At 36.5% G+C, this 9193-nt stretch overlaps 1 non-coding gene across 1 annotated transcript; it reads left to right on the top strand.

The window, feature by feature from the left end:
• Positions 1–5824: 5824 nt before the first annotated feature.
• Positions 5825–5928, top strand: LOC116528256. Its single transcript, XR_004258949.1, has one exon. It is a non-coding gene; the product is annotated as a U6 spliceosomal RNA (small nuclear RNA).
• Positions 5929–9193: the final 3265 nt, after the last annotated feature.

Here is a 9193-nt window from a genome sequence, read left to right as displayed (position 1 = left end):
ACCTTCTGCCTATTATTGTTTGATTTCAGTAGTCTTAAAACATTTTCAATAAATATTCCTCAAATCTCACACTTATATCTATGATAACCTAGTTCACAACAAGGAAGCAATAATTATTTTTAATCTTTATTGAGTGCTAGACTTCTGACACTTTTTTTTTTTTTTTTTTTGGAGACGGAATTTCACTCATGTTACCCAGGCTGGAGTGCAATGGTGCGATCTCGGCTCACCGCAACCTCCGCGTCCTGGGTTCAGGCAATTCTCCTGCCTCAGCCTCCTGAGTAGCTGGGATTACAGGCATACGCCACCATGCCCAGCTGATTTTTTGTATTTTTAGTAGAGACAGGGTTTCACCATGTTGACCAGGATGGTCTCGATCTCTTGATCTCATGATCCACCCGCCTCGGCCTCCCAAAGTACTGGGATTACAGGCATGAGCCACCACGCCTGGCCGACTTCTGACACATTTTATGCATGCCAGGGACTTTTCAAAAATTGCTGTGGGTTTACTCTGTGAAGTACAGATTATCATGGCCATTTTACAGGACAAAAAATTGAGCCTTTGAGAGATGAGTAAATTGTCTATAACTATTGTGGCACAGTCACAAACTACAAATCTTTGACCCAACTACCCATGTCTGTCTCATACTGACTATGCCCCTTAGAGTGATATGTTTTTCATTAATCCTCTCACTAGTTCATGTAACAACTTCAAGGATTTTCTAGTGTAACCAAAAAAAAAAAAGTCTAGAATAGTCTGGAGTGAGGCTCAGCACACTTGTTGTTATTCACTTGGGGGTAGCGGCAAAATATTATGGAAAATATTTAGGGAAAGTTGTAGTCTATAGTCTCAAACCTTCTGGAAGGCCAAAAGATTTTATTGAGGCAGGTTGAAGGCAGCCACCTCATTAACATTAGCATAGGAAAGAGATAGAGGCTGATCAAAGGCCTTACCCCACACCCATTTGTCTACATTCTGTTTACTCATGTTAATTTTGGGCTGGGTGGCCCTCTCCAGGGAAGATCAAAGTGGAATTACCTGTTAATAGCATTTACTCTGGGACCTGGAACATAAGCTTTTACCAGCCATAAAAAAATTCTCATAACCATGTTAATCATCTACAAGTGTGTTAACTTAGAACCTCTGTTACAAATAAAAGAGAGAGGGTCTTGGTTGGTTGGTTGTATTTCGCCCTCTGAAAGCAGCCAGTGGCCATCCCTGGCCCACTTGAATCACTGTAATGATGTGAGTACATTTATTCATCCATCGTTGAGTCAGAATCTGCAGGTCAGACTTCTGCAGGTGGTGACCGACGGTCAGATGGTGACCCTGACATGATGGAGGACACACACACTGACCTGATTTGGGTAGGCAGGTAACATTTATTTGGATCCCTCTAAGCACAGCCTCAAGGACAGGAATGTGCTCATCCAGTAGACTCCCAGGTTAGAGACTTTTTTTTCCTTTCAGAGACAGGGTCTAGCTCTATCGGAGGCTTGGGTGGAGTGGCACCCTCACAGCCAACTGTAGACTGAAAGTCCTGGACTTAATGATCCTCCCACCTTGAATTCCAGTGTAGTTGGGACTACAGGTGTGCACTACCCTTCACCCCCGAACCTCAGCTAATTTTTTAAATTTTTTGTAGCTATGAAGTCTTGCTCTGTTGCCCAGACTGGTCTCAAACTCCTCGACTCTAGTGATCTTCCTGCCTCGGTCTCCCCAAATGCCAAAATTTGTAAGCATGAGCCACTGCTCCCAGACCTGAAAGATGTTTTTTATTATGTTCTGTGCTGCTACAAAAATGAAAGCATTTCATGCAGAATTTACAATGACTTTCTTTCAAATTTTCATGCTTTCCTTTGTTTCAAAATTACTGCCATCATCTAATGAAAAAAATAGATTAAATTAATCAAAGAAAAAATTTAGGCTGAACATAAAAAAAAATTGTTAATGGTGAGATCCATTAGACTCTATTAGAATCCCCATTGACTGAGTCATTTAAAATAAGACTGCCATCCCCTGGAGATGACTCTGAGACAACCTCAGCCCTGAGGAGAAAGGAACATATGGAATCACAGGCCCCTCAGCCACTAATGTGGGTGATTTTTTTTTTTTCTGAATTCCATCATTTTGCCTTCTTGTCAACAAATCCTGCCATCATTTCACTCACATCTTTGCAGCATTTTCCTGAGCTGTTAACAGAAATCATTTCACAGAGAGTGGGAAAGAATGTCATTTTGTCATTTTCTTGGGGGAGCAGAGGGAAAAACAGGCAGCCTCTGCTTCCTAAGCCTTTCATGATGAAAAAAGAAAAGGAGAATGAGGACTGCCTGCTAGCAGGCTGCAAGAAACAACTTTGCTTGGCAGCATTGTGCAGAGTAGTGACTGGAAACTCCCTGACCAACCTCTCTCCTTATTAACCAGAAGAAAGAACAGTTTGGGACCACATTGATACCCCCAAACTTACTGGCACTAATGAGCTGTATGAACTTAATCATTACATTCTATCTGAAAGGTAAGAGGGACCTTAATGATCATCAAGTGTAACCTACTTCTTAATGCAAGAACTCCTTTTAATTACAGAATTCCTGTGAGATGGCCATTGGAAGCTCATTATTTCATTGAACCCTCCATCCCATGGTTAGTTGTTTCATTTGCTAAGAAAGTCTTCCTTTTATTGAGCTAGGACATTAATTCATTAGTATTTGCTTTCCCCTTTGGAATAATAATAATGATGTATGATAAAACAGTGGTAATTGTAATAATGATGAGGCTGATGAGTAACAGAACTTTTTTTCTATATGCTAGGCATGTAAAAAAATTTGTATGTGTTTAAGTTCTTATTTATCACTACAAAACTTCCAGGTTATAGGGATTATGATTTGCTACTATTTTAAAGAAGGAAGGATTGAAACGTAGAGTGCTAGAATGACCTCATCAGGATCAGGAAACTCACAGATGGAGAATTAAAATTTGAACCCAGTTTGGTTTGATTACAGAACTCTACATACTGGGAACACACACTTATGCCTCTAGCTCCTAATTTAACACATTTAAATTTCACTGTGTCCTTACTCCTCTTTGTTCCAGGTTGTACATTCCACCTTCCTTAAGCATTTTTTATTTAATATGACTTTAAGTTGCCATATGATCATAGTAGATTTTATCTTAGAGGTTTCTAGCTTTCTTTTCTAATGTATGGAATCTTGAACTGGAAAAAATGCTGAAAATGTGATTTGACAAGTGAAGCATATAGAAAATTCTACAGCTACCCTTCATTACCTGCAAATTCAAATTTCTGCATTTGCAAAAAATATTAATAGTAAAGATGATAACTGACATCAGAAGAACATCAAAATACAAAACTTCAAGGAGAAAAAAACACTTATATTTGAGAAGACCCTATTGCAGACTTCAGATCAGAAGGATTCTTTTTGTTTGTTTGAAACATCACAATTTTCTCTGTAAAACTGAGTATAGACTTAGTTTAAATAATTTTCCTAGTCCGTTTGGGGATGTAATGTGACATCTCCCTCCATCCGTCCAAATTTGGCATGCATGTGCTTATATTTCAATTGCCTAAATGCAATCACACAGAGGATGCACCCATCTTGTGGATTCAAGAGCTCCACTGTAAGCTTCTGACAGAGGCAAGATTGCTAAGAGGAGCTCAGGCTTTCAAATTAGTCAGGAAGATAAAAATGAACTAGGTGTGACTGAATGGCCAAGAAAAGGGCAGGGCACCAGAGAATGCATAGGCACTATTTATTTACACAGCAATAAGGGCAACTACACAAGTCTCTGGCTGCTGAAGCCTTTCCCTGACACAGGTGAGCTCTGAGGTTAATGTGGAAATTGTGCTGAACAAGAATGGGCCTTTGAAAAACATTGAGGGGAGAGCTCTTCCCTTGGTCCTCTGAAGTTTCACCAAAAAATCAACTCACAAAAGGCAGATTAATTGAATAGAAGGGATACACATTTATTTAACATGTAAACATGGGATCCTTCAGAATGAAGACCTAAAGATATAGAGAAAATTGTTCATTTTCTGCTTAGATCCAACAAAGTATGGACAGCTATGTAGAAATATGACTGGACAAAAAGGGTATGATCTAATGCTAATAGACTGAGTGGGAAACCCAGCAAGATCTGACATGCAGATACTTCTTGGCATCTCTGAGTATGCATTATTTTCTTCTGGGTATGGGCCAGGACTCTGCTGGAATGGGGATCTTATGACCCATAGTCAAACAAGGCAGGTAAGATAATTTCTTTATGACAAGTTTTTACATAGATAGTGTAGAGGGAAAGTTAGAGTGATGTTCTTAAGTCTTATGGCTAGCTTTGGGGAAAAGTTATCCTTGTTTCTATGGCCCACCTTGGGGAAAAGGAATTCAGTTTTCTATAGCTAACCTCGAGGAAGAATGGGAGAAAAAGTTTTGTTTCTGAGGCTTTCATTTTATGGTATTGTTTTCCGAGCCAAAACACAGGTAAGTAACAAGGCCAGTGCAAAAAGAAGCATATAGATCTCATTTAAAGGAATTGTAGCAGTAGCAGTTATAGTAATGAAAGGATACTGCTGCAGAAAAAGAGTAACATTAGTAATATGAGGAGTCCTACATGAAGGTAAGGAGAAAAGGGAACTTTGGAGTCAGGCTACTGCTATGCATTTCCATATACCTTCCTATATTCTTTTCTATGTGGCTTTGTTGTCTATGGCAATAAGGATTGTGAAAATAGGTGAATTAGAATCTAAGCTCTTGGAACTGTAATTTGTTTTGAGTCTTAAAGAAACGTGATTATGGGGCCTGATTTATGTGACAGGCAGCTGTAACCAAGGCGGTTGTAGCTTTGTTTCTCTGATTATAGATTAAGCCTTCTTTCTTGCCTTCATTATTTTGTAAAATATTATAAATGACTGAAGGCTTCTGGGGAAGATCCTTTCTACCTTTATTGTTGATCTTCATTATAGATTAATTTCCCTCTCACCGTTCTCCCACAAAGACTTCATGGTCATTATATTGTCTTTAGATGGAATGTTATATATATGCTTTCAAACTGGAAATGAAATGAAAATGAGCTGTGTGGAAAAGACTGACTGTACTAATTAAATTATTGTAACTTATAAGCCAATCTTTTATAGAACATTTTGTTTTCCTGTCAAATTTCTTTATTTTCTGCATATATAAGCAAGAGCCTAACTTTAAACTTTGGATCACTGACCCCATTTCTCTGGAATCTGTAACTCTCTAATGGTGATTCCCATATCTTTGCTTTTTGCTTGAATAAACTTTTTAAAACTGAATTCTGATCTTTTTGATTACTTCAGATTGGCAGAGTCTTCATGAAAGTGTTTTAGGAGTCATAAAAAAAAATAGACACAATTAAATGTGAAGAGTACTGGGTTACAATTCTGGTTATTAAGTAGTACTGTAGTTGGAGATACTGTTTATGACTGTGTGTGTGTGTGTGTGTGTGTGTGTGTGTGTGTGTGTGCGTATAATGAAACTAGAAATGCGGAATGCCTTAAAATAAAACTCTCTCTTGCTCTGCCTTTATAACTACCTAGTAGTCCCTTTTCCAAAGATAATTCCTTGTTGCTGTTGTTGTTTTTAAAAAATTGCTTCTTGTAGAGGTAACATCCATATCTCTTCCAAGGTGCTAATATGACTCTTGATCTATAACATGTAGGCAGTAGCATTTCCTATCTGTGGGAGAGAAATATTAAACTCATTTGTATGACCGTTACTTTTAATCTTCCTCTCCATTATTAGATTTTCAGTTGCTTATCATTGCTATTAAACAATTTTAAAAAAATATTTAGTGCTCATTTCAGCAGCACATACACTAAAATTGAAATAATATAGAGATTAGCATGATCCCTGCACAAGGATGGCATGCACATTTGTGAAGTGTTTTGTATTTATGAGGTATTATTCAGCCTTTAAAAAAAGAATGAAATTTTACACATGCTGCAACATGAATGAACTTTGAAGGTGTTAGGATGAGTGAAATAAATCAGATACAGAAGGACAAATTTTATATAATTCTATTTATAACTAAAGTAGACAAATTCATAGAGACAAAAAGAATAACATTTGCTGGGAACTACAGAAAGAGATGAATCGGAAATTGTCATTTAGTGGTTATAAGGTTTTAGTTTGGGAAGATGAAAGTTCTGGAAATGAATGGTAGAGATAGCTGCAAAACAATTTGAATGTACTTTATGCCACCTAATCACAAACTTAAAAATGGTCAAAATTGTATATTTTATGTTATTTATAATTTATCACTATATATATTATACGTATAACATATAATTTAGCTCTTACCCACATCTTTTGATTTACTTTTTGTAAAATTAACATTTTTCTCCATATTTTTTTCAATTTTTACTCTTGTTATCCTAAAACTCTATGTACATACTTTTTAATAAAGTCATATAGAAGCAATGATTACGGACATTTTTAGGTGCTGTCACCAAGTAATTTTTCCTTCTCTTTCTCTTCTATGCACATGGGGTGATTGAGCTTTCTAGACCTTGTGTATTTGATGCAGGCAGGTGACTACCTTTGGCAAATGAATTGAAGAACAGGAAAGTGAGTTATAATCAGATATGGGCATTTAAGTGCTAAGTTCTCATTTCTCTGCCAAAGCAACTGACAAAGTTTGAGATGGCTGTTTTTCGGTGTTGTTGTTGTTGTTTGTTTTGTTTTGTTTGTTCTGAAATTGCCTAATGATATTTTTAGGAGTAGGAGACATGTTTGTTTGATTTTATTCCATTCATGGATTTGTGTAACTGAAGTCCTCTTTAAATAGAAAAACTCATGTATTTTTTCAGATATGCACATTTTTCCTGTATGTTATTTTGCTTATTTCCTCTTTTCCATTTTCTGCTTTCTTCTCTCAGAGCTTATATTTATTAGATGTTGGGTTTACCAGATTGTTTTTCTTTTATATTTTGTATATTTTGTCATATTTTCTGCCTCATTGTCCATTTTGTTTTATGTTCATTTTGACTTCCTTCACTTTGTTTTATTGATTTTTCAGTGATATCTTTCCAATCTCTCTGAAAAGACTAATTAGATTCTCTTTTTGAGTTCTTTCTCCTTCATGAGTTATTTCTGTGTTCACAGTAATTGTTTTATCTACTTATTTTCTCATTTTGATGCTGCTTTTTTATATGCCCAAGTGATTATAGGTTATATTTAGCATATTTAAAACAAGAGGTATTGGGCTGACTTTTCCAAATAGTGAACTAAATGTCTCTACTGTGGTATTGGTAAGCTTGTTTCTCCACAAAATTTCTTCTTCAATCAGGAATCTGACCTGGCCAACTAAACATATAAATCACTAAGATGCCAGGCTCTTAGTAAGGGATTGCCAGAGTAGGCAGAAATTTACTCTTGTGATGCCAGCACCCACTAGTGCTGCTAGTTCACCCCAATCAATGCATTATGTTTTTTAAGTGAAGAGGTCATCATTTGTGTTATGAGGATTATTGTCATTTTGCTTGGTTTTATTTTGCTTAAAATCAATGAGACCTTTTTTGTATCCTTCTTATATCCAGAAACGTGGGAGAGAGAAGAGAGGAGTAAAGAGCTGATTGGCTTTTTGTTCCAAGGACAGAATTTTAGTCAGACCCTCTACTCTCCCCTACCAATTTTGCACCCCTTTTGTAATTCCACCCTCCATGACTACCAATTTTTTCCAAAACCCTTTGGGGTTTGCTTGAAAGATTAGCTCCCTCTTTTCCTCCCATTTCTTTTTATGTTAATTTTTGACTGTAGATTCATCAACATTCTTCGTTCAAATATATAGTTCCCATTTATTTTTCATCTCTCAATAGTGCCTCAAAATCTAGTATTGGATAATGATTCTGTTCCCATTCTCTTTCTGTTCAGGTTTATTGGTTTAATTCTGTTTTTATTCTCTCACATTTTAGAGAAACAGAGGCAAATGCAGGTATTTGATCACCATATTCAACCAGAGATCACATTATGTAATTGGAAAACTGAGAATTACACATTTTGTCCATCTGCCAGCGGTACACACTATGTTCCAAGTGAGGGCCATAGGTGATAACTTTGAATCGGTAGAATGCAAGGAGGCATTTTTCGTTCTACCTAGACACAAAGCACATCATGATCTTTTAATAGTTTTTAAGCTATTTGAAAATAAAGCAGTAGGAAAATAGGAAACAAATGAAAGCCAGGATTTCAGTCAATAGTCATTTCTCTTGCTTTGTCTTTTTTTTTTTTTTTTCTTATTTGATGGGATCTCAGAACAAGTTGAACATGACCGTCCCCAAATTCCATTATTAAATTAGTAGTTCTGCTTCTAAAAGTACCTAATTGCAACTCCTTAGTGGAATTGAAAATTAAAAAAAAAAAAATAGTAGTCAGTATCAGAAAAACTAAAACATTTTAGTAGGTTTTCTATTTGCATTTTAGATGTTGTTTCTCAAAGAATCTCAAATTCAGGTTTATTTTTGTAATTTCCTGCTTCTATAAATATTTCTCCAGTCATTTTCCTCAGTTCTCATAAGAATACATATGGTGCTCCTGAAAAATATTTTCACAAGTACTTGTGGGTGATTTATTGGTGCTTAAATTCATCCTATGTTTGGTGTATAAAATCGTGTCTACTCAAAATGTTCAGCGTTGACAGCAACATGGTTTTTAGAAGTTATCCAGGCCTCCCTTCTGTCTACCTGCTTTTATTAACTTTCCTTTGCTCTTGTCTTCCTTAAATTTCTGGGATTTCAGTGATGTAGTCCAGTTACTGGCATATACCACAGCATCCCCCCTCCTTCTCATATCCATTTGGATTGTCACCTCATTTGTATCAGCCATGACTGTCTTATTCAGTTATACCTCCAAGCCTCTTTGACTCCACATTGCTTAGCATTTTTTTCCCAAACTTTAGACTTATGGTTAGAGTCCTGTAAGGATAAAGAGAAGAAGAAACAAATGACATTTCTCCTTGCAGCTCTGTGGATCAAGCCAGAGTCAAATTTTACATTAGATTTAGGGAGAAGAACCGTTGGTCAAGCTAAAGTAGTTGTAATGCCAGGTGTGTGACGTGTTAGAAAATACTGGAGCATGAAAACATCTGTTGGAAAAAACTCAACTGAAAGTGGTGGAGGTGATTAAAAGAGACAGAGGCTAGAGTTCACAGCTGGGCTTTTGT

This window comes from Sapajus apella, unplaced genomic scaffold, assembly GCF_009761245.1.
Source record: "Sapajus apella isolate SASKATOON/1434 unplaced genomic scaffold, GSC_monkey_1.0 scaffold57, whole genome shotgun sequence".
NCBI lineage: Eukaryota > Metazoa > Chordata > Mammalia > Primates > Cebidae > Sapajus > Sapajus apella.
This window is presented reverse-complemented; position numbering and strand designations above follow the sequence as displayed.